This window comes from Anser cygnoides, chromosome 1 (genome assembly GCF_040182565.1).
Source record: "Anser cygnoides isolate HZ-2024a breed goose chromosome 1, Taihu_goose_T2T_genome, whole genome shotgun sequence".
NCBI lineage: Eukaryota > Metazoa > Chordata > Aves > Anseriformes > Anatidae > Anser > Anser cygnoides.
In genome coordinates, this window is record NC_089873.1 from 120,462,694 (window position 1) to 120,490,448 (window position 27,755).

A 27,755-nucleotide genomic window follows, 5' to 3' on the forward strand; every position below is an offset into this window, starting at 1 on the left:
CTTGCCTGTCTCAGTACTCTCTCCCTGGAGCACTTGACTCTTTCTGATGACTTACAGGGGCATGAGTGCACCTCAGACAATTTTAGCTGTATATTGTTTGAGGGTTCTTGATCCTTAAAAAATAAACCGCTGTGTTTATTGATGTTCCTTTCTTTTTATTGTTAGTTAGACCCCATTTTTTAATGGCATGCCAAATATTATGTGCCTTCTCACTATTATGGCTTTTTTGGCAGAGCCAAATAGTGACACATCAGTGGAGTTTTATAATGTGGGCAATTGTCCACCAAGAAATTGACTGTCGGTTCACATAAAAGTCAACAAAAAGGGAGAGGGAGATGAACAACACTTCTAGAAACAATACTGGTACAACTTGTAGCAAGTATTCCCTCTTGTAAAGAAGTTTTTTTTTTTTTTTTTTTTTCAGCCAAGAGAGAGTAGAAGCTTTGTTTAATTTAATTGAAACCTTCGGTCTGGAACAAACTTAAGAATTGATTCCTTTTCAGCTTTTTGGGACCTTTGGAGGTATTCTTCTTATTTTAGATTCTACTTTATGTACAGTTTGCAGAACAGCATTACTGTCCTGTAACGAGATATAAGAGAAATGTTGCATTTGTGTGCGGGGAAAAAAATAAAACACGCATTATGCTATGTTTATTCTCTTAACTTTTATATTTGACCTCCTTCCTGTTTTAAAAGTACATTCTAAAGTGCTCTGACAGAGCAGCAGTTGCTTGTAGCCGTGCTAATCAAAGGTCACGATAGGCTGAAGTAGACAGCTATTTATGGCACCAAATAAAAGAAGATATTGGGATGGCGATGGCACTTTGTGGTTGCTAAACAAGCAAAGTGTGCACCAGACCTCTGGCTGGGGAATCCTCTCCATTCTCCTGAACCAGAATTTGTGCCTGTCCCTCCTCGTGCTGGCTCCCAGGGCTCTCCAAGGGGATTGCTTTGGCTCAGCTTGTATGACACTGTTTGGCCTCTGGAAAAAATTCTCACTTTTTCTCTCTCTCTTTTTTTTTTTTTCTTTCTTCCTGGAACTGCAAATACATGTTACAATTTTATCTCTGCAGCAGCTATGGAAACAAAAAGATATGCGTTAGAGGAAATTGCTGATTAGAGAATCCATGGTATGAAGGCAGAAGTCAGTAGGCACGTGCAGAACTCACTGATTGTTTTCAAAGAGGTGTCCACGCAGACAACTATGCCAGAAAAATGCATCCCTCAGTAGTCGCTCTGGTTACTTTCCCTATGTACACAACCTTTGGTATGGTTAGAAATGCTTTTGCAACATTTTTAGTTCAGTGGGTGAACGTGGGGAATTGAAGCATTTCCCTGCAGGCTTTCCAGCTCAGGCATTGCAGTCAGCCTTATCAAATAAAAAGTGAAACTGGTCGCAGGGAAGCTGATTGTGTTCATCATTGACTAAACCAAAAGAAATGTAAAAGGAAACAGAGAAGGAATGAGTCAGAAATGTCTCTGTTAATAGGTGCATTTATCCCCATTTCTTAAACTCTGGTTAACACTGCGCTGCTCCACAGCCAAAAATAAAATTCAGGATCTAAATATACGGAAAAAAAGTTGTTCACCCAGAGTAATGCTACGGAGCTTTGCAACCCAGGAGCATAAAAGAATGAAAACCTACAAGAGAAAGCAGATTTTTACCACAGACCAATAAAAGATCATTTTTTTTCTTCCGGTTCAGCCCCCTAGGCACTGCACTATGTAATATCTACTGACGTTCAGAAAACAAAATAGGCAGTGCAGCAGACAAGGAAGTAAAATGCCGCTTGAAAACCAAACAAGTCACTGCCTGGACATTAAGATCTGTTTTAAGGGATCGCATCAAGGATCAATCTTTGCAACATTTTCGGTATTTTTGGGCCCAATCCAACAAATCACTTAAGCACATGAGTAGCGCTGTTGGTTTACATAATTTTTCATTGACTTATTTAAGCCTGCATGAAAGTGCCAGTAAGGAAAATAATAGCTCGCGCTTGCCCAAGTCTTTGGTTTATGCAGCATATATTTTGTGTAGTATTTTGGCACTAATGACGTGTGGATGTGTGTCATTTGGTACGACGGAGAATCGTAGGCTATCTCCCCTTTCAGAAAAGAACTTCTGTTTTTCAAAGTACCATTTCCAATGTAAAAACATTATCATATCACAGAGGTAACAGAACACTACGTAGACGATGAAGGGATATTTTCAGCTTGGGTAAAACAGCGAAGCCCGCGTGCAGCACAGTAAGGGCAGGCGGTGTTTGATGTTTTCACACCCACGCTCTAGTCGCCTGGTGTTGTGCACCACTGACAGGGCACCGGGGGGGCAGCTCCAGGTGCTAGGTGTCTGCCTGCTTGGCCAGGCTGGGATGAAATGGGGTCGCAAGCAGGGCTGTGGGGCCAGTGATGGGCCAAGGGGCCCATGATGCCCTCAGGGCCTGGGCACGTTTGCATTTCCCAGCTAACAGCGGGAGATGCGATCGGTGTATTGGACAGGAAAATGCCATGCGGCTCAGTGAGAACTTTGCCTTCTGTAGCCAATACGTTGGCAAGCAAAAACTAATGAAGTTACCCTAATAATAAAATTTAAGATGGGTTTAAAGTGTTTAACATGTAATTAATGTATCTAGACACTATATATTTAGGCTTTTCAGTATGGAAAAAAGCTGGACTCGAAAAGCAGTAAATTTAGAAATTTAGCTATTGTTTATATATTCCAGGCCTCCTCTGGAATTTGTGCCCTCCATACTGCCCTGTGTTTAATAAACTCGTGGTCTGGGGAGTCACCCCGGGGTATCAGACAGTACTCGGTGCACATACTAATTAACACTCAAAATTAGAAAAAAAAATAATCCTGTAGGAGTGATATATCAAGAAGTTGTAAAAACTGTTCTGGAGTGAAGCTGTATCCCTTTTCTTTTATGAATAAAGGTCAAGTATGGGCATTTCCTTTCAGTTTCTACTGAGATGGCTGCTGTAACTGCTGTTCCTCGCATCAATATATGACTTCTTTTCATACTCATAACTTTCCATCTTTCTGCTTTTGATCTCTGGTTGCATGAGATGTTAACAGTCATGTTGCAGGGAGCCCATAATGTCACTGTTGAAGCGATTAAACACAGCTTCTGCTCCATACTTACGGCTAGAAAAGAATGCACATTTAGGTAAAAATAGTAGAAATTTGATAAGAAAAAGATTCCGTAGGGAGCCTTGGTCCCTTCAGTTGAAGGAAGAATGGTCCCTGATTATGAATCATTCTTATGATAAGAAAAATGTGTCATGATATTTTTCTGTTATTTGTTTAGTTGTTCAAATAAGGGTTAAATGAATGGCATAAACAGAGACTCTGAGAAGATATCACAGAGACTGGTTGTGAAAACCTTGATTTGCAGACCCCAAACTGCATCTTGTCCATCTTTTGAAAAGGAAGCAATTCAGTGTACTTGGTTGTTCCTGCCTAGCTGGTTCCTAGCCGAACTGTCCTCGGATAAACCATGTGGTGTCCATGTGAAAAGTATCAGTCTCACAGGATTTGGACAGAGTTCAGCAAATTGATTTGACAACCATATGGTCCTCTTCATCCACATGAACCTTGAAGAAAGTCTGACTTCCTTCCAGCCTGATGAGTAGAGTGAGGGAAGACAGGAATCGTTCTTAAAGCTTGTCAATGTTATTCCTAAGTTTGCTAGACGAGAACACTGTCAACAAAACGCTAGGAATTTCGTAGATTCCTGAACTACTGCAATTTCCTCACTTTTTCTGAATGCGTCTCTGCACACTGTTTGTCATTGCACCAGCATGAACTCGAGGGGGACTGCTGTCCACAAAATGGCATCCCTTGCACATCACGCTCATTTTCACTTACACAGGGTTTCTAAACACAAGGCTTGCCACGTGAGCAGCGGAACTAAGGAAGCTTGTTTTCCTGCAAGAGCGTCTTACACCCTTCCAGCCCTGAGCTCCTTCCAGCTTGAATTACATCCCTGCCATGCTAAAGTGTCTGCTTCGTGTTAAATATGCTGGACTAGTTGGTAGCTTAATTGGCTCACAGCAAGAAGGGTGTATAATAGCTAAATCCTACTTGCCTTTCCACCAGTGCATGCTTCTTTTGTGCTTCTCCCTCCCCTTGCTAACCGTCTTCCTAAAATTTGTAGGAATTAACTTCTCTTTGAAAGCCTTTGTCCCTCGTTCAAAGTTTATTGGGACTGACTGAAAGGCTCAAGGGGAACTGATAGGCAGGGGTACAGAGAAACAACCGGATCATGTGAACCCAGTGTCATTAAGAAACCATTAAAAGTTTCAAAACAGGCCAGTCTGATAGGACAAAGCTTGCTACTGCAGTTTTGGAAGGGAAAAACAAGGCAGAGGTGTGACCTTTATCAGCGAGAAAGAAACAATAGAAAAAGCTTATTCAAGAGTAAACCACAAAATTTGAAACAAACCCACTAACATTATTCAAACCAAAGCACGGCCCCGTTGTCTCACATCTTCGATCAACAGTTTTATCCAAGCTTTATGAAATAGTTTGTCAGAAAAGTTTAAGCCCCAAAATACGTACATTAAGGAAGTTAGTAATTTTGTAAAATCAGTTTTCCTTTCCTGGAATTAAAGTTTTGTTGTTGTTGTTGTTGTTGTTTCAGTCTAAAGAGGAATTTAACAGTTCAGCGTGCAGGGTGATAGGATTTTGGAACCTTTAGTTACGTGTTTGTCCCTCCACGCTTTTCTTCTTTGTCAGAAGTTTTTTCTCAGCTATCTGTATCTTTTTGTCAGTTAGCCACAAAAATAATTCCCATTGTCAAAAACTTCTCTAAAACAGCATTATTTGTCTTTCCATGAAACAATAATAGTAAGGAAATTTCAGTTTACATTGCTGATTTGTAAAGACTGAGTTTTGGTGACTGCAACTGTAGTGCTATTCCGTTATCTCACTGTGACGGGTCGTTTCAGAACACAATGCAGATTAACTTTATGCCATATTGTATGTCATGTAGCCCTGTAGCATTTCTGAGAGATTACATACTTTTAAAATGTGTGATAAATATGAAGTGGCTCTTACTAAGACTTCTGTAGTGTTGTTTTACCTGGGAGGTTAGTGGCAGCAATAGTGTTGTCTGAGCAGTAACACTGTCCTTGTAGCCAAAATGGTATAAGGCTATAAGCAAGCCAAAACTTGTAAGAACGGGTAGTATCTTTTATTAGATCTGAAAACAGCCTTGTACGCATCAAAGCTTGTCTGTTTTTACTAGATGTATCAGCTGGCCTATTGAAACAAAACATAAGTAGATCCTTTATCATCCACAGGCAATCTGTTTTTTCTCAGAGCACTAATTCTTTTCCATTATTTTTTTTTTTTTAACATTCTATTTTGGGAAGGTATGTATAATTCAGGATCTATATATATGGAAATAACCTCAAGTGAAAACCCAAAGTTTATGTTGTAAAGAATAGTTTATTTCTGCATATTGCCTTTTTGAATATTAAGTATGACACACTTTAAAATTCCAATTGATTTGTCACTACGTCTCTCTTTTGCACTGCTCACAATTACAAATTGAGACCAAATGGACAAATCTGACACCAACAAGTTAATTTTCCTTTGGAAATCTTAACTGCTGGAATTCTGCATTTCTTCTGCTTTTAAACTCACTGCTGGTTATTTCCTATGTTAAAATGAGAGTCAGATTTCAGATCATAATGTTTGTTTGTTTGTCTTTTCCTGTGTTTGTACTTTTACATGCACATGTAGTAATACACCTTTAGGGGTACTTCTGTACTTCTGTTTTTTTGTTTGGTTGGTTGGTTGCTTTGTTTTGTTTTCATAAAAATCTTTAACAGAAAAAACAAAACCAAATTAAAACAAGCCCCCAAAACTGTATTTTTAACTTCCTGGAGACAAAGTAGTTACTTCTTTATTTTCTGAAATAACAGAAAGGTCTTAAATCACAGATGTTTTGTGGTGTTGTTGTTGTTGCTCTTTTTTTTTTTTCCCCTCTAAATAAGATTTGTAGTAGGTGAACGATAAAGTACCAGCAGTTCTTAGGGATTTTAATTTGTGACTATACATCATTATGACAGACTAATTCCGTGTCATTCTCAGGTGGAGAGTCTGACTGACGTGCATGGGTTAATGCCATTAGCAGTATTTATTTCACTGAGGAATAGTAGACTTCAAAGTTTTCCTTGAACCTTATTTCAAGGAATGTTAGAAGTATCAAAAACATATGGCTGAAAGACTGCAGCTGATTGCAGTTCAGCACAGATCTAACCCCTACATAGTGGGCTAAACCCATCATAAGTCTCTTTGTGTTTCAAAGGAGAATTAGGCTCGTAACATGTCGAACAATAGTCGTTTCAGCTGAGTACATCTCACCGAGTTGTAACCATGTACAAATAAGGCACGCGGTCCCCTGGCGCCGCATGGCATCCCACAGCAGGCCATGGGGGAAGGTGGACATCCCCCCAGCACCACTCACCCCACTCCACCATTGCCCTCCACTGACTGCAGGGAGAGAACAAGCGTAGCTTTCGGTCTGTAAGCATTCGGTGCTATGAAATTGGGGTTCTCCAAAAGTCGGATGCTGGACAGAATTGAATTTTGCAGCTGTAAGCAGGCTGACCAAGGAGTGCGCCAGCAAGCAAGTGCCTGTGGTCGGGCCCGGAGGAAGCCTGGCATTCACATTTCCCTTAGTCAGCAATTGGACAGCAAGTGTATTACAAACAGCTCAGTCCAGAGGAAGAGAAATGTACTGTCCAGGGCTTCTGAAGTATTCAGAGAGCAGATATAATGAGTAATTCATGTAGTGGGGTTGATGACAACCACTTATCTGTTCTACCAGACACAGACGAGGTGCCACCGCAGCTAATGGGGGAGAAAGATAGGGTGAGAAAATAGAAGTGATACTGGGAGTCGGAGCAGAAAGAATTATTTCCAGAGAACAGTTTCTCTAGCTTATCCTACACAATGGGACACACTGTCCAAATATTACCTACACAGTACTTGAGAACACTCATCCTAATAGCAAACAGCTGCTCGATACATGCCCTTCACTTAGCGTTCATGGACATTTGTATGACTCGAATCTTGGTCAGCTGTTCAGGAAATGGCTGATCTTCTCAGTGAGTATCTGTCCTGCACATGAAGATACCCACTGTTTGACTTCAGTCAAGCATTATTCCTCATTTTACTGCTTCAAAGGTTTAATTCATTGTATCAGACAGTAGAAATTACAAGATGACCATTGTTTATGTGCAATTTGAAGGTTTGGGGTCCAAGTTGTTCTCGGAAACTGCATATATACATATCTATATTTTAAATAGTTGTTTTAAAATTACTTTACAAAATGTAAACTGGACTTAGGGAATGTGGGGCTCATCACATTGCAAACATTTTTCAGATGTAGCATCTTGTAGTTGCCTTAAGGGTGCTAAATTTAGATGTCAAGGGTGCTTACAAGAATTAGTATGTGACACACTAGCTCAGCCTCATACATGTGAAGAAATCACCAACATTTTACCTTTTTTTTTTTTTTCATGTGTGGCTGACACTTTTTTGTTCACTTACTTTTAATAGTTGTCAAAGGCCATCCTTGAAAGCCATTTGTCCGCAATGGCAAAATTCAGTATCACGTATTTTAAGTTACATTAGCACATCTGGGAGAACTACTTAATTATTTCAAAATGATTGCAAAATGAAAAACAAACGAGCAAGCAAACAACAACAACAAAACACTTCTCTTAAACTCTATTTTTTAATTTTCTGTAAAGAATATTGTTTTCTAACACTATAATCTCCCAGTTAATGACAAAAATGGTACCTCAGAAATTGAGGATTACTGTTGTAACACTTGACATTAGCTTGGAACACATGTAGAGACTGCATATTGTCTTTATATTATACAGAGAAAACATCAGCAGCAGAGAACAGAAAATGCGTTGTTGCCTTTCTCATCTTTCTTTTGAGAGTTCATGAAAGACCATCTAAATTTATGATTGGCAATATTCACTCTCACTTTGACTGGATAAAAAGGAAGAGTAAAATAAATAAAGGAAGAGTAAGTTGCCTACTTTCAATGAACAGTTTGGATTCTCTCATCTCACATTCCAATTTCATGCAGCAGAGCACAGCATGCTGTATTCTGAACATGCTAGAAAACCCTGTTATTTTTTCTAAATCCCATATTTCTTTATCTTATTGAAGAAAAATACAAGGTACAAGTTTTAGCTTTTATGAAAGCTTAATCTTAGTAAATATTACAATTATCTATTTAACTGTTTCCCACAGAGCTGAAGTGCAGCAGCACATTTTTGTCTCTTTTGGTGTATATCACACAAGGAAGTTTCTCCAACTGCAATCTACTATTGGGTTAAGGGCAAAAAATTAGGAACTATTCAGTGTGTTATTCAGCTTCTGTGAGCACAAAATTTTAAACCAACTGTTTTTTAAGACAGGAAAAAAAAAAAGTATAATTTTTACATAAGTAAGCACTATGCATTCATTTAAGAAATTCCTGCATATAAACATGGAAATATTATTTAAAACAAATACAAAACGAAAGTGTGTAATCGCCCTTGCAGATTGTCAGAAAGCATTTCGTGCAGTCAGAAAATTCTCTCCCATATTCTCACCATACTAATTAGCTTTGACTAATTAGTTTTTTTTTCCTTCTGTGTATACAGAAAACTTTGACTTCATAGATATCACCAGCACTGTAAGATGACTATCTAATCTGTTAATTCTGTTATTTTGTACAGTAAAAATGGATGATGTGTTTAACATAGGTAAATTTTAGTTAAAAAAATCTATCATAATCAAAATATGAGTTGTGTCAATTTTAGTAGGAGTATTAAAAGATAAATATTTGCAACTGCATAATGCAGGGTTACAGCTACAGAGCTGCTCACACATGAGAAAATGTGAAAGGATAATGCACAGGCTAAGTCCTTCCCTGTCATACATGTGTATGTAGTGTATTGTTAAGTGATTACATACTGTGCATGCTTAATTACAAAATGAAAATAATTATAAAGTGTAGTATGTCTTTTCTAGCACCTTAACAATGCATTGATATATTGATTAAGAAAGATCAGATAAAAATAATAGACTATTTTGCTGCAGCTATGAGGCTTGTAGGAAGAAGATTTTTTTTTAATGCCAACTGTCATAGCTAAGAAATTTAGACAAACTTTGGTATACAAAGCCATTCTTCAGAACTGAAATAAAAGCAAATAATGTCAAAGATGAATATGAATTGGGAATGATTGCTCAGAGTTTAGCTGATTATGTACCAATTACATCATTGCTTAAAAATAAAGGTGACTGTACCTGGGAAGTATGGGGCATACTGCTGGAGAGAGGAAAATGCATGAGACAGAGAAATTTCAGGTTTGCTACCTCCTGGGGGAAAAAGAGAGACTTGTATTTTACTCCCTGTAGAAAATGGAGAGGTTAACTGTGGGGAAGAGAGATTACAAAATGTTAGAAATATCTTCGTGTTAGGTCTCTGGTTTCTGGGATTGGGCAGAGTTATAAGTGAGTCCATAGTTCCCAGGCTCGTCTTTAGGAGGTTCCTCCCGAAGAACAGGATGGAAGGATTAGGATGGAAGGACTATTTTGTGAGAAACATTCACCAACCAGCATGTAGGTGTTTCTCCCTCTGTTGGTATTTTGTATGAATTCTTTCTGAGACCCAACGGTTATTTTGTTTTCTTTGCTTGTTATCATGCACTGGATGAAGTATATTACATTCCTGGACGTGAAGGGACAGGATCCAGGGACACCAGTGATTTTGCTGAAGATGATATTACCTCTGCAGTTGTGATGGACAAGAGTTGCTGAGTTTTACATTATCTGATTAGATGCAGTCTAGATCTAATTGGTATGCCTTGGCCTGTGAAGAGCTTGCTTCTGATCCCATGCTTGGTGGGACTGGAGAATGGTTTGAAGACTAGGATGGACATCTCTGAGGAGACTTCTTTCTGAGTAAAATCTTCTCCTGTACAGGACACAAGTTCTTAATTTTTTTTTTAAATTTTTTCCCCTACATTCCAAGGCAAAATGGTATGTGACAGTCAGGAGTGTATAACAAAAGGGAAATCCTCACATAGTGCTTGAGCGTCTCTTCAAAATAATGCCTATTATATTAAGGAGCTATTTCTGCGTAAGGATGAAAGAAAAACTAAGGGTTTGATTTAACAACTCTAAATGCGTCTCCAAGATAACAGAATTCCACCAGCTGCACTCCTGCTGTATTTTTGCCAGTGGTAACACACAATGATAGAAGCAGTATCTAACATTTAAAAAGTGTTCATTTCTAATAAGAAATGAGATAATGAAGGAGAAAAGGTTACAACAAATGACAAATGCAAAGGGTAGGTATTGCTAATGCAACCAGCAAGAGGGTGTTCTGTCCTGGAGGATTCACTCCAAAAACATAAAAGGAAACGCATCAGGTTTTGCCTTTTTACTAATGGAAGCACTAATGTGAGGAACTTACAGAAGGCAAAACTACATTCTGAGGTTTTAGAAAGTAAAATCTCAAAATGTAGGGCAATAGGAAGGAACTGAACAACAAACAAACACACAAAAAAGGAGTAATTTGTTCTAAAATCTCCTCAACTCTCACTAACACAGGAAAAGCTGCTAGAAGAAAGAAAATCCTGAGTTATTATCACTAAGATGTTTTATTTTGTGAGATGGGGCACTTCCAGATGGTTGGGGTCTTCTGTTTGTTTGTTTGTTCTTTGTTTTTGTTTGTTTTGTTTTGTCTAGGACATTAGATACATGCAATTGCTCTGTTACTCTCTGCCTCCCTAAGATATATTTGAATCCCACCAAAAACTCTTGACCAAGGAGGTGATGAAGCTATCTTGTTCCTGCAGGTACGCTGAATGGTTGGTGGCTGTGTAGAAGAGAGGGACACAACCCAGGGTCCTGGTGGGAGAGGGGATCAGGTTCTCACACATGGCATGGGTGATGGCTGCTGGTGGCTCAGTACATGAGTCCTCTCTGAAGCTCTTTTTTGGGGGTGAACCAATGAGCTCCCGCCAAGACAAAATATGTCAGGGGCTCAGTGGTAGCTTGTTTCAGGAGCAGGTCGTTACAGGAGCAGGTCGTTACAGCGGTGTCTACACAGCCCTGCGTAACCCTCCAGCTCCATCGAAGCCGGCCTCACCCAGCATGTGCTGGTGGTGTAGCCTTACAAAAGCATTGCTCTGGGCTTTCAAGACAACTCTGGTATTATTTTGTGCGTTTTGAACCGAACACAGGAGGGGGAACCTGGAGGGGGTGAGGGCTGATGGCCGTGCGGCAGGGAGGCGGCCGCGTTGCAGAGGGCCTTCCCTGAGGGCAGGCAGGTGGCACAGGGCCCCACCAGGCCTGCTGCCCAGCAGGCGCTCCCTGGGGGGTGCCTGTAGGAGGGGGCAAACAGCCTAGAGGGCTACGTGCCGAGGTTATCTCAGTGAGAGCGAGGAGCTCAAGATGAAGGGGGCAAACCCACAGGAAATCAAACCACGTTAGTTCCCCTGACTATGGTACAAGTCGCACACTAAAGCATGGAGACAAATGCTCGCTGCCTGTCCGTGCTGGGATATGATGAGCAATCTCTCATGATCATGACTGGGAAAAGGATGTGCGTTAGAAAGATCTAAGGAGTTGTCTTACCAGATGGGGCCTGGTTCAGAAAGGACATTCATAGTACTAACGAAAATATAAACATGTTTAATGTTCTATGCCACGTTAGGAATACCTTCCAGCTTAAACAGTAATTTAAATGGTCCCCAAAGAATGAACGTACGATGATCAGATTGTGAAAATCAAAATCAAGCAATAGTTAAGATAAGGAAAATCACACCCTGTACTCATTAATTGCCTCCAGAATGGCTACTGTGTGTATGATGATGCCGTTTCTCAGCCTTAACGAAAGGAAGGAAGGAAGGAAGGGAGGAAGGAAGGAAGGAAGGAAGGAAGGAAGGAAGGAAGGAAGGAAGGAAGAGAAGAAGAGAAAAGACAAGTCAACAAAGAGGATACCTTCTCAAGATCACTAAGACTTCAGATTTAAGCTTCTGAGAGTCTCACTGCTAAGATCATTCATGCTCTGTAGCCTGTGGGAAGATTACCCAGGCCGTGAGCAGACTGTGTCAGTGGTATGGTCTTATTTCTGTATCTTATCTGTGAGGAGCCGGCTTGGCTAACAAGCTCTTGCAGAAACTGGAATGCGGTACAGAGATGCCAGAGTGACTGCTGGGTCTGCAACAGCACTGCCACTGTGTTTTCACATCCATGGTGTATCTCAGGCCCAGGCTGTCCTAGATAATGGAGAGTTGGTGGCATAAGGAATACATCATGTGGATACTGTTGGTGGTATTTTTCCTCTTCTTACTATTAGATGACAAGTGGTGAATGGTTTCTGCACTGTTGTTAATCTAATGTGATTAAAAGGAATGATAAAAATCAGGTGATGGTGTTGCTTTACAGAAGCTCATTTATGGTAATGAACTTTGTCCAGTGCGCGTAAATGAGGGTGGACAATTTCAGGGTTATATTTCTTGTATCCCAATTCTTAGAATTGACGTCTTTTAAAATAAAATATTAAGACGCTATGATTCTAGAGATATGTCTTATTTAGTGGTTATACTGAATCATTGTAGTAAATATTGATTTAGACAACTGTCTCCTGAGATAAAATTAAGAAACACACACTGGCTACAAAAACAAAAACAGACATATTTATAAGGGAAATTTAAATGTTTAATAGTGCTTATATTAAGGATTAAGAATGATTCTTTTCTGCTGCTTTTTTTTTCTTAATTCTGTAGGGAGGGTGGATGTTTTGGAAGTCATTGTAGGAATCTTACCGCTGAAACATTGACTGAGGTAAGCTACAGGCTTCTTAGGAGGTCAGCTACAGGCTTCTTAGGAGGTCTTTCCAACTCTTCTCCGACATTGCCTGCAATTGTGTGACTTCTCTTTGGCTAAAATCTTGTGGATGAAGGTTTGCGTTCTCAGTTAGAATCATGCTGCCTGTTGCATTTACTATCCAAATCCAGAGCACATCTGAGAACACTCTGTACAAAAACAGGAAAAGATTGCTCTAGACTGAATTTTAGAAGAATTATGTTTCATCCACTGATACATAAACTCAGTGAATATTTTAAATTTTGGTAGGTGTGCACTTAAACATGTTACTTGGTTTTGTTACAGTGATGTTATCAGTGATATTTTCCATTTTCCATTGTGAGCATGGAAATGTGATTTTTTTTTCTGATGAAAAAGCTCTTTTCTTCAAGAATAACTGTCTTTAACATGTGTGAGAAACTGAGTGACATAGGATAACAAGCAACTACTTTTAATTTCTGTATTTAGTGAAATAACTCCTAACAAGTGTATTTGATTTTAGTCTACTTTTGTCTGCTTGCAAAGAACTTTGCTTGTCAAAAATTCTAGGTACCTACTCTTCAAGCAGAAAGAATACCTGGCCTCCAGTCTCCCACAGGGAGAGCGGAGAACTAAAAAGATCTTTTAGAGAACCTAAGAATTGGTTTAGCTCCTTCGGCTGCCGAGCAAGGATTTGTAATAAAAGTGCTAACACACAGGCTACAACTCTCGGTTAAAAGCTGTCATGATACCACAGTATTTGCAATCTAAAAACCAGCTTTTTTTGTCAGCCTCCCCCACTTTATAAATGTTTTTGATGTACAAAAAAATATATATATAAAATAAAAATCTGGCATAGCTCTAGGTAATTCTTCACAAATATTTTAAAATTATAATCTCCTGTTATGAACACAAATTAAATGTATGTGTTGAAAGGCTTCTTTTCAATCTATAGTGTACAGCGGTATGGGCAGAGGCTGTCTCAAATGAGCTGCCAAATTGTTAGCAATGAACATGACATGCTGCAGGGAGGTTTGTACCTGGCTGCCCTGACTCTGTCAACTTCCTTGTGTGCTCAGGTACTGTTGGTGATGGGGACCTTTGTAAATGCACCCGATAACAATTACTGCCAGTGCCAAATTCCTCAGCATGAGCATTAACAACTTCTGAGCTTCTTTAATGCCCAGAAGAAATGATCACTACTTGGGAGACATAGATTTGTACTTCTAAGCAAGTTTCAACCACTGGATGCAAGTGCAAGCCATAGAGATGGAGATCAAGCTTTCTTACAGATAGTGCTGCAAACCCCAATACCAGTTTCCATTCCAAGGTTTTCCATCACCCAATTCTTCTCGCACGTTCTCTCCCTCCTCTAGTTCTGCTGGCTTCTTTTTGCATTTGCCCTTTTCTTTTCCAAACTTCAACAACACAATTGCATCTCCCTCGCCATTCATCATAACTTTATCTCCCTTTCTCGCCGCTGCCCATCCCTTGCCCCCTTCTGCCTCCACCACATGTGGTTCACTGGAGGGATCCCTTTTCTCTCTTTGGTTTCCCTTTCTTCACTCCAGCTGCCCCGGACCTTTAGTTTTTCATGTCCTCCTGGCCCCTCTCACTGAGGGAGGGACTTTGCTGAAAAGGTCTGCCCGTTTGAAAGGATGAGGGATAATAGCTGCTCTGACTCCCGCATTATAGCATGCTTTAGGAATGCTACATTCTTAGGAGTAAGGCATTTAAACACACATATGGTATATAGTCAGGAGTACATCTAACCACACTGCATGCCCATAACTTGTCTTCTGTCCTAACAGTTTGAACTGGGTAAAATTCCCATTTATCCATGCTGCATAGTCCCATCTGTTCTCTGCCTGGTCTAGCTGCAGTCTCTCCCCAGGCATGTGCATTTGCAGCTCGAAGTTGTGGAAGCATAACCCAGCTTCCTGCTGTCCACCCTAGGGAGAAGAGAGGCAAAGCTGTGACCAGGGCGGCTGCACATAGGATTCACCGAGTTCCCAGCCTCGCTCCTTTCCACTCCTCCCCTGCTCCAGGGACTCTCCGACTGTCTCCATGTTTCCTTTCCCCTGCTTTGTTGCGTCTTCTCATAGTCTCTGTTCCCCTTTTGCGTACTGGGGAGGATGTCATCTGCAGCTCTCTCGCTTTCTCTTCTGTTGCACTAAGCACGCTTAGGCCCCTTCACAGCTCTTGTCCTGCTGAGGCAATGAAAGACAGTGCATTCATCGCCTCCCCTCTTTCATGCAGTCCTTAACAACAACAAAACCTTTTCCATCCTTGTTCCTCTGTGCAGTTTCCAGCTTATTTTTAGTATGCCTGTGCTTGTCGTTTGTGAGATCAGCTGCGCAAAAACTGTAGGTGTAAATTTAGTAAAAAGACATCTGTAAACATTACTGCACTCTGTACCATGATTTTTTTTTTAAAGTGTACAGCAAAGTTGGCTGCCCTTATCATAGGGTTTGGATGGTAACTACCAAAGCTTTAATTTTAAGCTTAGGTTACTGGATCATTTTCCAGGCATGCCAATAAAGACAAAAATCAGAGAAGATTCTGCAAGGACAGGAAGAGGCATCTCAGACTGGTGTATAGAGTCACTCTGATACTCCAACGGGATTTTTCGGAGTCAGAAGAAAGCATGACAAATCAGTGAGGGGAAGGGTCAGTCGGTTGCAGGGGAAAAAATGCCAAGTTTGCCCTCTCGGCTACCTTCACAGACTGACTGACATTCCTGCTGCATGACAAACGCGTGTGCGTCATCTTCCCAGGCTGGGAGGGGAAACAGCAAGAATGCTGAAGAAAGGAGACAAAGCCGAGAGTACGATGGAGGGGCTTAGGGAATGAACCCCTGCATTATGGAAGGGTCAAGGCTACCAGGAGATACCCGTAAGGGAAGTGATGGTGAGGGAGCCAAAGGTACTACATGAGGTGGGAAGCATGCCAGGGACATCAGGCTTGCTGAGAGGATGCAGGGCAGCATGACACAGGATTCAGGATCTATTAAAAAAAAAAAAAAAAAGAAAAGAGTGGGTGAGACATTGCTTGTTTCTAAAGGTTCACATGATCTTTTACAATCCTCATAGACATGGCTTTCCATACTCTTGTTTTTGTCCTCTTTACATCTTTTCTGGGTTGTCTGTGATGCTTTGGTGTTAGAGAAGGAAGGCAGCCCAGTTAACAGCTTCCACCTTAAAGTATTTCTGGTCAGCATGTTTGATCTCCTCTCAGCATTGACAGTTAGTCCTATCAACAGCCAGGGGTGCCAGAAATGGCATGATAGCAGTGAACAGCTGTGGTGGTTTGGCAAAAGAATGAGGTTCTTGGCATCTTTCTTCCATAGACTCCTGAGACTTTCTGCATGCTCTTCTTACCAGCTACCCACATGTCAGGGAACTTCCTTAGCTTGTCAGAGCACAGGTGAACCACGGGGAACAGAGCAACAGCCACCAGTGTTAAAGATCACATATGGCAAAGTATCCCAGTTCCCAGAAATTATAGGCTTAAGAGGAGTGTGCAGGAGATATGGAGAGTTGCGCCAGATAAGGTTCAGCTGCATTTGAGTCTTCCTTCATACTTGGAACGTGCTACTTCCACAATATGTCATGGGCAAGTGGGAAGGCAGGTTACAGTGGATATGCAGTCATCATTAAAGCAAGCTTGCCAGTTCAGCCTCTGATCATCTCTAAACAAGAGAGGGCAGCAGCTTTTTTTTTTTTTTGATAGCTGGGGTCAACTGTCTGGCACATCTCTGTCTCACCCCTCCTCCCACTCCTGCTGGCACGGCTGCTCTCTCCCATGCAGCAGCTGAGAAGGACACAGCTGTGAGCATCCAGAGGAAGCTGGGAAAGGAGGGAGACTGATCATTAGGATTTTGAGATCCCTTATTGCCAGGCCTTCAAGAATCTGCCCTGCCAGACACTCCTGGTCAGTCTTTCTCCAAGCAGTCACTGGAAAGCTTTAGGTATAAATGGCAAACAACTGTGGGCATGCCTGCAAGTACACCACATTATGCCTACACTGCAAACTGCGCTACAGGATCATTCAGGTTGCAAATTCAGATGCTCAAGGGTTTGCAGATGTCAGAATTATGGTTGCCCTTGGCCATGCAAGCCTGGCAAAGTCTCAGTTTTCATAGAATCACAGAACAACTCCAGTTGGAAGGGACCCACAAGGGTCATAGAGTCCAACTTCTGTCTCCACACAGGACTACCTAAAATTAAAACCTATGTCTGAGAGCGTTGTTCAAAGGCTTCTTGAACTGAGGCAGGCTTGGTGCCCTGACCACTGCCCTGGGGAGCCTGTCCCAGTGCCCGACCACCCTCTGGGTGCAGACCCTTTCCCTAACCCCCAGCCTGACCCTCCCCTGTCCCAGCTCCATGCCGTCCCCTCGGGTCCTGTGGCTGTCCCCAGAGAGCAGAGCTCAGCGCCTGCCCCTCCGCTCCCCTCGTGAGGGAGCTGCAGGCCGCCATGAGGCCTCCCCTCGGCCTGCTCTGCTCTGGGCTGAACAAACCAAGGGGCCTCAGCCGCTCCTCATACATCTTGCCCTCCAGACCCTTCACCATCTTTGTAGCCCTCCTTTGGACACTCTCTAACAGTTTTGTGTCCTTCTTTTGCATTGTGGTGCCCCAAATTGCATGCAGTACTGGAGGCGAGGCCTAGTGTATGTCCTGCTTGAGAGACTCAGCTCTTTGTGGCAGGTCCAGCGTGTGATGTTCCCTGTGGCTCTGAGCATGCCCACCGTGCACATGCAAAAGACTTATGAAAGACTTACAAGTCTGTCAACTCTATCAATGCGCTTTCTTATAGAAATCAAAAGATAAAATTGCTCATTCCTGATTATCTGTAGAAATGCTTAAGCAATATACATTTAAATAGGAATACGTTAACATTAGCTAGACTGGCAGCGTTTCTATATTTTTTAATGGCTGAGCTGCTTGAGTGGGGTTTTTTGGCCTTGAAAATGGACTCCTACTTTTAATCTGATATAAAAACTGGAAAATGTTTACCTAAGTCATAGGCAATTGAAAATTAGGTTATAATGTACAATTTTAGGCAATCATAATATAAATGTTTATACTACTTGGCATATGTCTATGACATTTTTACCTTGTAAGCTAAATGAATCAAAATGCCTACTGCAGAAAAGCTCATAGACATGCACGCAGCCAATGAGATCTGCAGCAAGCCGGAGCAGCCTAAGAGCAGAAGGTTTTCTTAAACTTATTGGGAATTGGCTCCAAAATAATAAACTACAGTCAATACATTTTAACAGTTTACATACCCTGACAGAAAAAATAAACAAAGCTTTGCATGGCTATGTGCTCAATTTCCTTGTTTACCACAAGGCTATATCTTAAACAGTCACATTTCAGCTCTATTTTTAGGCAACATTTATGGAAAGGGATAGAGATGCTCAGAGCTACTGTGAACTGCGCGCTTCCCAGGGAGATGGCTGGGAGCGGCTGAAGTCCTGCTTGCTCCTCCAAAGAGGATAGCACCAAGCCCCCTGCTTCCTGACACGTCCTTCTGGGCAGTGAAGGAGGAGAAAATTTCTCCCTGCACACCTTAGGATGTGCATGGGCATCCTCGCAGCCCAGCAGCTCTGCTGGCACTGGTGCTACAGTGCACAGCCCCGTCAGCAGCCACTGGGAGTTGTTGGATGAAGCGGAAATTGCATTTCGCAAAATAAGCCCCGAGTTTAATAATTCTTGGGGTAATGTACATCAGAAGGAAATGAAAGTCCTTTCTAGACAAATGATGTATTTGCTTATAGTCTGAGGAACTAAATGTTGTGAGATGGAAAACAGGTTGTATTAGATGTCATATCAGTTTGTTATGCAGCTCAGGGGTAAACTTGCCTTTTACTAGCTATAGGCATAGTGATAGAAACCATCCCCTTGCAAGACTTGAAACTGAATTAAAAATGAAAGGGTTGGTGTGATTAGGCCATAAAATTCAGTAATACTGAAAATGAAAGCAAAACCCAGCAGTGACAGTCACATGAATCCTCCAAGCGACATAAACTAACCCCATAAAAAATCTGCTCCGATGTTAGTCTGCAAGCATTTCCTGAGCACTAGGATTAAGTGCTGGGGAAGCTCTGAGTTTGTTGAAACTTCCCCTCCACCAGCTGTCGATGTTTTTGGAACTTCCCCACTTTTCCTCAGGGACTCCCAGATTAATCTGGTGATTTGGGTTCAACACTGCAGGGGATGTGGCCTCTCACTGCAGCATTGGGAGAGGTAATCTGACTGCCAGCACTTTCATACAGCATAGCTAACACAGATAAATCAATTTAACAAGCGCCGTTTTCCCCTTTTCTCCTAAATGTGTTCACAAACGCCTATGGCAGCATTTATATCAGAGGTCAGACTGAGCAGCTGTTACCATCGTAATTTCCTATTTTCAGTCACACTTGACAAAACCGCGTTTTTCTCTCCTCGTGGAAAGATCGATGTCTGATTTCTATTCAAATTGAATAAGCAAGTAAAACATCGGGAGGTGTCCTTTTGGACATTTGGGAGTGTAAAATGTGGAGAAGTAAGTTCATATTGGTCTGCTGTAGGCTGAGGAATCACTCCCACGAAACTTGTGTCTGCACTGCCTCAGTACAGCCAAAGGGCCGGTCTCTGAAGCAGGCATGGATGGTACCATTTATGTTTGGACAGATGCCTCTAACCCTTTATCTTTTACTCCATTTGCTCCAACTCATAATTAATTATAATTATTAATATCTGAAAATGGAGCTGGAATAATTTCTGGTATGCTCATCAGTGGAGAACCCCTGTTTCAGTACAGTCTTTATAGTCAATACAGTCTTTATAATCAAGATAAATTTTATTTAGGTATGTTCATGGATGATCAGAGGGCTCCTACGAAGATAGGCAGAGAGTTGGGGTTGTTCAGCCTGGAGAAGAGAAGGCTCTGGGGAGACCTTATAGTGGCTTTCCAATACCTAACGGGGGCCTGCAGGAAAGCAGGAGAGGGATTCTGTCAGGGAGCGTAGTGATAGGACAAGGAGCAATGGTTTTAAACTAAAAAAGGGTAAGTTTTGATTAGATATAAGGAATAAATTCTTTACTCAGAGGGTGGTGAGGCCCTGGCACAGGCTGCCCAGAGAAGCTGTGGATGCCCCATCCCTGGAGGTGCTCAAGGCCAGGCTGGATGGGGCTTTGGGCAGCCTGGTCTGGTGGGAGGTGTCCCTGCCATGGCAGGGGGGTGGAACCAGGTGATCCTTAAGGTCCCTTTCAACATAAACCATGCTATGGTTCCATGGTTCTGTGCTTCATTTTGCTCAAGGCTATTTGCTGTTTTGTCCTCTTTGAAACAGTAATACATTTCTGCATGTACCTTTTAACCTGTGTGCTGAGTATACATAATACGGATGTCCATGAAGTTTCAGGAATTACATAATAGTCAGAATTCAATGGCTACAGAGGTGCATTTGTTAAATTCTTTTTGCATTGCGGTAAATCATTTAACGTGAACTCCCAGTCGTCCTGACATCACTGACAGAATTTTAGTGGCTTCATTAGAGCTAGGACATCCATGCAGATACATCCCGGACAGATTAATGAAAACCCCACAGTAAAAAAAAATCATAAGTTTGCTACTGGAAAAATGTCACCAACTCCAACTAAATTCAGTACAATGTATGTGGAGGTAATTTCTGCAAAAAATATGGGTAGCTCATAGCTACTTTTACACCTATTTTATTGTAACTGCATCTTATAACTGGTATGGAGTCACAGATACAGCTTCCCTTTATCGGCGATGGTGCAGTTCAAACAGTCTGGTTTTGTACCTGACAGGGTACAAAATGCATTCTGCATTCTAATGTTGTCCATAAAGAAGATTGTACCAATTTGTTTCAATCTTTTCTAAATGGAAGTAGTTAAATTGATAAGTGTGTGTGTGTGTGTGTGTGTGTGTGCAGCTACTGGTGTTCATTTACACTTCTCTTTCAATTAATTTCTTCTGGCAGTTGCAACACATCCTGCCTACCAACCAGTCCTGAAATTGAGCTCTGTGTGTGCTTGTGAAAAGTTCAAAGACTGTAACTAGAAAATGACTGGGCTGCAAGCAACACAAAGCAGAACTGAAACTAACGTCCCAATGTGTTTTGCTTATTGCTCAGACCTCCTTTGCAGGATGACATCTCACCCTGCCCCAAATTAGGAGGCTTGCCAGCAGGGACTGTTTGAAGCTGGTAGATAGACCACATTTTCTCATGCTGCTTAAATACATTGCCCTTTCTAGAGCTGCCATGCAGAAATAATTAACATTTGCTACATTCTAGGAACAATTTGTCTTGATAGGACACACACTTAACAACCACCTCTAAACTTTTGCTGACAGCCATTTTTACCTTTCTCCTTAGCGTGCAACTTGTTTGACGTTTAAGCAGATAGTTACTGCTATCACAATGAGTAGTTCTGCTCATTTCCAGCAGCTTCTCCCTGTCCCTGGGGAAAAAGGAAAATGAAAATGGGAAGAGGAAGGGGAAGGAGAAGGAAAAAGGGAAAAGGAAGGGGAAGGGGAAGGAGAAAGAAAAAGGGAAGGAGAAGGAAAAAGGGAAAGGGAAAGGGAAAGGGAAAGGGAAAGGGAAAGGGAAAGGGAAAGGGAAAGGGAAAGGGAAAGGGAAAGGGAAAGGGAAAGGGAAAGGGAAAGGGAAAGGGAAAGGGAAAGGGAAAGGGAAAGGGAAAGGGAAAGGGAAAGGGAAAGGGAAAGGGAAAGGGAAAGGGAAAGGGAAAAAAGAAGGTTGTTTTCAACCTTGTCAGTCTCCTGATGCTATCTTGCAATGTGAACCCAGAACCAACTGTGCTGGCAGACTCAGCAAGGCTGGGTGGGATGGTTGGGGGCAAGGGGAGAGCAGCACAACTTCCTTCAGTGTCTGTGCTTTGTCAAACAGCACACCCTTCGGTTCAACCTTTTATTTCAAGTGATGCCTCCTCCTCAGGATTCCCTTACAATTGCTGATATGTGTCACAAGGACTGAGAGCATCTGGTGGCATCTCACCCTGGGAGCTCTGCGTGTCTGGGGCTGACTCACAGTGCCTGAGATGCAACATAGGAGCCCTAGCCACTGGAGTTCAACCCACTGTTAGGATCAAATGTTCAGTGATATTGAATGAGCAGAAAGATTTCTGTGGCGTATGTGAAAGTGGGAGTAAAACCAAAGCTTATTTGTGCTTACATGTTCCTGTAATGAGACCAGTAGTACACTGAAGTCTTAATCCAGTCGGAAGTTCTTTGATTACATTGTTTAAAAATGTGCCTTCATTAAAAACTCAGCAGATCCACTTAATTGTAAATATTAATAACTGGTATAGGAAAATCAGGGCAGCCTGGAGGATCTGGGGATAGCGGCTGCTCCTGAGAAGGACATGGACATGTTGCTGCAGGCTGGAGTTGATCAGAAGCTGCTACCTGGGGCCTGAGGGGAACCTCCTGGGGTGAGGGGCAGGACCTTCCTCACCTCGTCTCCTTCCAGAGGGAGAGGAGACTTACGAGGCCTCCCCACCACCATCTGCTCCGAGCACAGACAGAGCAGCCCCTCGGGAAGCAGCATGGGGCCACGTGCTCTTTTCCTCAAGGCTGTCAGAGAACTGAGTGTTGGCGAATGACTTCCACAGCAGCTTTGGTTAGAAGTCTTTCAGAATGGCTTTATCACATAGATACAAGATAAATCGAGCCATCCAAATCGTTTAACACAAAAAAGACCCAAGTCCCTGGCTCTGTGCCAGTGCTCTTTGGACCCGGGCAGAGAAGTCGTGATGGTCGTGAAAATGACCGTGACAGCAGCAGCAACCTCTCTGACTCAGCGTGGGCTTTGGTCCCATATCTGCCCTTTTGTTGAAGCCTTATTGGAGGTCCTAGGGAGGGGACTCAGGCTTGACTCAGCTACGTTCATGTCGCCGTGTGTCATTTTCCCACCAGCTGCTTTGCTGGTCCCTCGTTGGTTCCAGATACCAAAATAACAGGACAGGAAAAGGGACCAGAGACCGAGGACCATGTCAAATTACACAAAGTAAGCAAACACATCTCCTGTTGTAATGCTAAGAATGAAAAAGTGGTGATGAAGCAACAGTTACTTGAGAAAAATGAGGGATTAACAGAAAACTGGTATTTGGGGCACTCAGAAAACCACGACCCACTTTGGTAGAAAGGAGGAGCCCCAGTGTCCGGGAGGAGGAGGCGGAGGGGTGGGACCGGGGCTGTGCAGAGGGGGAGTGGGGCTGCCTCTGCAGCCACAGCGAGCTGTTGGACAGGCTCTGCCATCGTGTCAAACCACACCTGGAGCTGCACCACACCACCGCGGAGTCTGGCTATGTGTGTGGGGGGCATTGGTTACCAGCAGTTATCTAGCGGGCGGTAACAGGGCCATCCGCCACAGCTCAGGTTTGTTGTCATACTGCTAATGCAATTGCTTTCTCGTCCAAGGCCAGCATTACCTGCAGCCCTAAAGGAAGCGCTCACATTTGGGGTGAGTCCCGCCAGCTGCAGAGGTGGACCTGAAGAGCTCGAAGTCCGATGCGTAGGCCAACCTGCAGGTGGGTTCTTGGCAGAGGCAGCCAGGGATGCTCAACTGGAATTATGTACCTATAGCACAAGGTAAACGTGCATGCCTGTGAGCCATGTTACAGAAGAGGCTGAGGTAGGAGGACATCCTGGGGCAAGGCTGGTCTCTTCTAACTTTAGACCTCTGTGGTGTAGACAGCTGCACCTGACAAAGCTCCCTTTGGAGTCAACTGGAGGGAAGCGAGCCTTTTCAGGACACAATTCATCCCATCCTGATGTAGATACACACATGTAAAGGTGATAAATACTCTGAGATTTTTAAAAGGCTGCCTTCTCCAAAGGCAGCTATTTTTTAAATGAGAGAATTGTGCCCTACAAGGGCCAGTTTCTTTCCAGCTGACACTCCAGAGAGCCTTCTGTGGCTTGTGGGAGCACACGCTTGGTCAGATGAATCCCATCATTTCTCTCCTGGGACCCGAAGGATGAGGAAACGTGAGGAAATATTTCTGCATGTTTGCAGAATCATAAACACATTCCTGTCATAAAGCAGTAACTAAAAATTGCATCAGGCTTGGAGGGAAAGGTAATGATGAAAGAAGGAACTGCATTCCATTCTCCAAAGGACAAAGAACAAAAAGCTTTTGAAAGAAGAAGAAAAATTGCCATAAATTCAGCTTTGTCAGATGAATGCAGTGTGATGCTGACCACACAGCTGCTTCTTTATAGCTTAGCCTTGACACCTGTAATGCAGTTTGTTTTGACATTAGAGTCTTAAGATCTATTTTTCTGTTGTTGCTTGTTTAGAAAACTGTTATTTGGCTCACTTAAATGCCAAAGGTAGATGCTACTCAATTTTCATTCTGAACAGTACTCTACATTTAGGGCTGTGTAAATGCTCAAGGTGATAATTGTTCAGAAATAAAGCTGTGTGGATCATTGTTATTACGTGTGGATGCCCAGGTCTCCGTCACAGCATTTTGCCAGCGATGGGAAACTGTCAATGCACCTACGTCTCCCAGGGGCATAACGAGGCAAAATACTCACTGCTGCCAGAAGAAACCCCCTTGTGCAAACACAGTGGCACCGGCAATACAGCACTTCCATTGGCAGCAATTGTTTCCTCAGAGGGGTGGTGGTTCTGCTACAGCAGAAACACAGAAAGCTTTTTCAACGTAGCCATACCCACGGTAGGGATATTTTGTCAACAGAGTGCACTGGTTAGACATCTCGTGTACAGCTGGTACAAGAAGTGGCACCTATTGTACCTGGCCTTGATGTCTGCACATTTTATTTCTTCCAGCACAGGTTTTGACTGCTGATTTTGATGCGTTTGTTCTGGGGCTGCTGGTCATGGGCTACTGAGCATATTGATGGCAACAAACACTCTCATTCAGAAAGTTGCGTCAAGAGTCACATTTCACCACAGATTACTAAATTTCCCTCATATTATTTTGTAAAATATTATACAATATATTCAAATTAGAATTATTCTTTAAGAATAAGATCTTATTCTTAAACAATCCTCCTTAACTTTGGGGTTAAGCTGAGGTTTAGTTTAAATGAGGGGGCACAAAATCATACTTACCTAGTTTCAGAAAAAGGCATGCACTCACTCTGCAATATTTTAAAAAGGCAGTAGGCATACACTCTGAAAGCTTGTTTCTCTTTCAAAAGAGTGTGTATTCCCTTGCCTCTGCTTCTACTTGGGAAGAGAAAACATGCAAAACAATGCTGTCATTTAAGCTGGGCTGCTAATATTTGATCCTCCAAGGGTTAAATAGTGTCACTGAACAGTTTCACTTCCTCTCTGTCAGAGACAGAACTACACTGTACGAAATAATTTGTTTATATTCCTTTCCCATTCCAGACAGAATTACAGAGCACATTAATATGACAAGTACTCTTGCATTCCTTTAGTACAGAGCAATTGAAAATTAATTTTTTTGAGAGGTTTCTTTTTTTTTTTTCTTTGACTCTTCTCTAAATGGAAGAAGTGATCCTCAGAAAATTTTGCATTAGATAAGTAATTGGTCTGGATACAAGCCTTTGCCCTGTAGAAGCATTTTCAAGTGTTTGGAGTGATAACCCGTGTCTCTAGAGACCAGCAATTCAGCAGATTGCTATGAGCCTGTCTGGGTAAATGCGATAGATGCCTAAGTTTGGGCATACATTTCATGGGAGAAAATTTAGGCTATTGTTAAATAACTACTTTGGATATTGTAAAGGCACGTGCTTTTATAGAAGAAGTTTCATGAAGTATATATGCCTGTTGGACCACAGATATACAACCACTAGAAGAAAAGCTCTCTGACAGCTCTCATCAGCAGCATGTGGGACCGTGTTGTGGACAGTTTGGTCTGTGTTGAACTGAAGCGTGTGGATGGGGCAGGGTGGGGAGAAGAGGGGAAATCAGGGCTGTAAAAGCTCATTCCAGACAACCTGCGGCTGTGCAGCAAGATGCTCAGCGCTCCTGCTCAGGCTGTGCGCTTTACTCGGTTGTGCAGGAAACAGTGACCAGGTAGGTAAAGAGCTACAAAAACTTTTTTGAAGTCACAGGATTGGAAGCAGGACACAAAAGTCAGGGGAAAGATATGTGGAGGGAAAACAGACAGTAGGGGAAAGGGAGCAGGAAGAAGAATTTCTGCTGGCCTAAGCTCCCTGTCCTCTGCAGCCTTCTTTGTGCAGCCTCGCCTTGCTCTGGGGACAGCTGCACAAGCCATCATTTGAGGCAGGTCCTTTGCCTGACCCTTTTGTATTCTCTGCTACCTAACTTCCTCCAGCTGAAATAAACAGGAAACGTGCCTGCAAGGACTACATGACTGTCTGTCTGTATTTAAATGGTGCAGGTGATGATCCAGCGGAGAGAACGGCCTTGCCTCTTGACTCCACCGCTCTGCTTCTGTGCCACGGTAGGTCATTTCCATTTTGTTATTTCAGTGCTGCTCCTCTCCCACGGTGTGCATTGTCTTCCTCCTGCCAGCCTTGCGGTGAAGCCGGCGCCTCCCCAGCCCGGGAGCACAGGCTGCCACCCAGGTTTTGCAAGCAGCAGGTTCAGAGGAAGGTGGGCAGTTCACGGTGTGGCTGGACTGGAGAAGGCTCCTTGGCCAGAACAGACATTGCACTGAAAAATTCCTGAAGTGGAGAAATACTTGAATGTTCCTAATTTCAAGGGAACTCCTGGTAGCGTTTGTGAGTCATCTGCCAAAGATTTATTATGCCTGTGTATTCAAATAAAGGCCGTGATATTTGCTTACCAGCAGGAGAGCATCGGTGTGTGGCAATGCCTTCTTTATCCATCCCTAGGATCTGGCCAAAGCAACATTTCCATACGCTGCATGAGAAAAAGTCCCTTGAGCTAAATTCTCTTGCAGACAACAACCCAAAGCTTTCTTCTGTAGTCTCCAATAATGCTGTTTCCTCATACTCACAGACATTTTCTCAACCAGTTGTGCTACCTTCTGCCGTCGTGTGCATGACCTTGGCCTCCGAGCAGTGCAGGTGGAAATGGAGGCCCCGTCTTTCACCATAAACTCAGTACCTAGAGCCTGGGAGCACGCCTGCAGCTCAAGCACTGCTCAGGCGGCACAGAATAAAGCTGCTGGAGGAGAGAAAAGCTTGCCTAATGCTGAATGGGGAGTAAATAATAAAACCTGTGCCGCATGATGATTCAATGGAAGGCAGAAACCCTGAGAGCTTTTCCTGTGGAGGAAAAGCGGAAACATGAAAGAGTGGTGATTGACGCTCAGTGTGTGAAAGACATATAAACAAATCCCAGTTAAGTCTCTCTTCCAGGTGAATCACTGCCACCAGTATTAAAACGTCAAAAGATACTAATGTTCAAAATGATTGCTGAGACGGCAGTTCCTTCCTAAATCCCTGTTTTCGGTTGCTCTATGTCTTACCTTTGGAAGTGAAATTTCTCCGTTAGCCTTGGCTTGGAAATGAAAACCTGGGGACTTTAGAAACTCAATTTTAAACAATGCTGCCCAAGATAAAATAGACTCCGTTGTTCTGAAAAATGTTTGGCTGCCTGACATTTTCTAGCAAAGCTGCTGGCCTTATAGCTTTCAGTCTTATGATTTTGGCAGTTTGGGGAAAAAATGTGGAAGGAGAAATACTATATAGATAATAGGGATTAGGAAAATTGCTTTGTATTTGGCAAAAGTTTGATTTCTTTTCTTTTTTTTTTTATTCAGAAAAAGGGAATTACTGGTGATACAGATACTCTTAACGAGTTTTGAAATGACTCAGTTACAAATAATTACCTGATTTTATTGAAAGTGTTATTTGGAAGCATCATGCAGCTCCTGTGTAGGCACAATAATACAAGTTTGGTATTCTGTGTGAGTGC

The 27,755-nt window shown here is 42.5% G+C and overlaps 1 long non-coding RNA gene across 1 annotated transcript in view; it reads right to left on the bottom strand.

The window, feature by feature from the left end:
- Nucleotides 1-12,470: 12,470 nt before the first annotated feature.
- LOC125180961 (uncharacterized) overlaps nt 12,471-27,755 on the bottom strand; it is a 42,646-nt gene continuing 27,361 nt past the window's right edge. The window contains exons 3-5 of the long non-coding RNA XR_010825852.1: nt 23,338-23,485; nt 21,252-21,348; nt 12,471-15,880 (exon numbers count right to left, since the gene is read on the bottom strand). This is a non-coding gene — a long non-coding RNA (uncharacterized lncRNA). The remainder of the gene's footprint in view (nt 15,881-21,251; nt 21,349-23,337; nt 23,486-27,755) is intronic.